This window comes from Hyposmocoma kahamanoa, unplaced genomic scaffold (assembly GCF_003589595.1).
Source record: "Hyposmocoma kahamanoa isolate Upper Pololo Valley unplaced genomic scaffold, ASM358959v1 114, whole genome shotgun sequence".
Lineage (NCBI taxonomy): Eukaryota > Metazoa > Arthropoda > Insecta > Lepidoptera > Cosmopterigidae > Hyposmocoma > Hyposmocoma kahamanoa.
The window spans coordinates 675,110-678,353 of record NW_020653383.1 but is presented as its reverse complement, the minus strand read 5'-3'; positions in this window follow the sequence as shown (position 1 = coordinate 678,353).

Below are 3,244 nucleotides of genomic sequence, written 5' to 3'. Positions count from 1 at the left end.
TGTCCAAACAACTCTTCAGATGTTCAAATCAAGTATGCGAAACTAGGGTTTAGAACAGTTTATATACTTTCTATCTTTTTATCTTTCAGCCTTGCTCCACTTATTTTAATCTAGGCTAATCGTTGACGGAGGAAATGATTGTTTTTTTATTTGTACACTTTATTGTTTGTACGATTTAAAAAAAGGCACTAGAACGCTCTTCCCTGATAATGCTTTCCAAACATTGCAAAGGTAAATTCCTCGCATTGTCATAAAACTTTTATCGTACAATAAACTTCTATTACAATTAACTTCTTGGAATGATAATAGAAAGATGAACATTACTAATATTTATTTAGTCTGTGATAAACACATAAAAATGGTGAAGAAAGTACAGAAAGTAAAAATGGTGATTTTTTGACACCCACTGTGGTCGAGTAGCTTGCACACCGGTTTTCATGGTGTCACTATGTCTAAGGTCCCGGTTTAGATCTCCGGTCAGGTCAACGTAGAAAAACTAACTTTTCTATATTATCTCCGGTCTGGGTGTTTGTGGTACTGTCGTTGTTTCCGATTTCCATAACATTTCCCTTTTCGTCTATGAAATAAAGAGAAATCCGAAGTTTTGTACTTTTTTTATATTTGCTTTTTCACACAATCCAACGTTTCGTGCCCTTTGTTACAACACAGGCTCCATTGTTACAGCTGACTGACATTGAAAAAACAAATAAATGCAATTCAGATAATAGAATTTTAAATAGAGAATGTTTTCATTTCCAATGTTTCCAAATTGCAATAACCTAAGAACTCTATCCCTATAAGATGCGAGTAATACATTTGCCGTTTTTTACGTATATAAGATCATTGCTGAAGAACAATAAAGTCATACTGTGGTTAGATATCAGTAACTAGTGATAATCGTTTAGTGAATAATCATAAAATCTTCGTTGCGTTTACGTATTTTTTGACTCTCTTCCTAATCTAAGCGGTTGAGTAACTTGGTGACTTGCAAATCATTCCGGATAACAACGATAAATCTAAAAACCATTGTGAGTATCTTGGACGTTCTTAATAATCTGACCCTTATAACGACTACCAACTAAACTATGATGACCTTTCTTTTTTTATTACCCCAAGGAATCTGCTTACGGATACCCCGGCCCTACGGGGGCAAAGCCTGGGTTTTGTGGGACTGGGCTGAACCCTGAAGGGTAGCAGGCCGACTGCCAGTGGAGGTACCGGTACGCTATCCTTCGTCTGCGCCTCCACCAGCGGCTGGTCGCGCCCCGCGCAGCCCCTCCCCGAGAAAGGAGACAAAAAGCCTTTCATCTCGTGCCCCTCCATGCTGGGGAACGAACTCTGCCGAGTCTGCTGCCCAGGGGCCATGGGGGCCAGGACAACATCCCCTCAACTGTGACGTTCAGTGGATGCTTCCTTCAAACCCCGCGGCGGATCTGTTTCTTCTCTTACTACCCTACTTTCTTCTCTTTCACAGGTAATTATCTCGCAAAATGATAGAGGTATGATACTTTTGTCCAAAACCCGTAGTTCTACTTTTACTACATTATTTAATACATTTTTAATACAATATTAGTTCTATTCTTCTTAATAGCAGGTAGAATTCAAATTCTAAGGTTTTCGGTATTGTTAGATATTGGTCTTTTACATGCTCCGATACGTTGGTTTGTTTGCAAAAACAAATATACATGATATAGATACGAAAACATAGTTTCATTACCAGTATATACGTATATAATTCTTTATTGTACAAAGAAAATTCACATGAAACACATGTTACAAAAGACATATATAAAGGTGAGCTTATCGCTAAGTACAATTGTAAATACATCTGTACCTAGTAGAAAATTCCAGATCAGACGAAGTGTGCATTCAAGATGCCTGCAAAGTTACAAACAACTCTTAATATATATGGCCATAAGGTATTAATTCCTGCTATGGTGCACTACTACAAAATAAAACAACAACTGAAATAATTTATTGCCGTATCGTCTCATTGCAACCGATAGAGGACATTGAAAAATGGCCTAGACTCCATTTTTATTTTCAACTAGATTTCCCAATAGCCAAGATCGGTCTAACTTTTCTACAATAAAAGCAGTAAGATTGTGATTAATCAAGTGAGCAGTAAAAAATCTCACTAGTCAATTTTCTAAGAAAATTGTCTGTATAAAAAAAACCCGTGTGAAAGAAACTGTGCAAAAGATACCATTGCGAAGGAAAGATCATATTATATACAGGATGGCCCGTTTACAGTGGTCCAAATTTTTTTTTCAGATAAAGATTATTAAAACAACCTATTTAAAATAAACATTAGTTCCGCGAAAATCAATAGTTACACGAATTGTCAGTTTTGGTTTTTAGTGACTCAGTGCACGTCATGGCAATTTACGGACATGTTACAATAGTTGCAACACTACAATTTTATTAGTAAACAATCCCTACATCTTAAAGTAGTATTTAAGGCCTTTAGAAAATTCTGATTGTATATTTTTCAATCAGGATTTTTTGAAACTTTGACATTTTATAAGTTAACAAAGAAAACATCTCATAAAGGTCCAAAATAATGGCGCAATCTAAGAACAAACACAACAATGGCTTATTGCTACCTACATGGTCACACTACTTCTGTACCAAATTTCAATACTTTAATGGAATAGTGTCAAAACTATATGGTTGTTTGTTTGTATGTTTATTTGTTTATTCCTTTGTTTGTTTGTTTATTCGGTTGTTTGTTTAAGTTCAAATTACACAATGGATATAAATAGCAATTAAACAAATTGTAAAGACTGAAAATGTACTGCCATTTTAATTCTGTATAAGATATTGATTGCCGATTTAGAGAACTTCAACCCAGCTGCGTGGTATATGTGGTAACAACTGTGGACCGACTGCTGCATACCTCCCCTAAGGGAGACGGAGCAATATTCGAGCGTATCTGTGCCATCGGTTGGAAGTAATGTGTCTATTCGGAACAACATAATAGCTTTGTCTTAATAAAATTTGTGGATAAAGTCATGTACACCTTCAAAAAATTATAAATAGCACAAGTATGAATATTTTTATAAGAAACATACAATTTAATTTCATGTTCGTGACTAGAGTAGAAAATTTTCAAAAAAGTACAAAAAAAATCGTAACTTCTTAAATATTTGTTTTCGCTGAACTAATGTTAATTTTAAATGAGTTGTTACAATGTAGAGAACATTGTAACAACTCATTTCTCACTCACAACTCACCATAATAT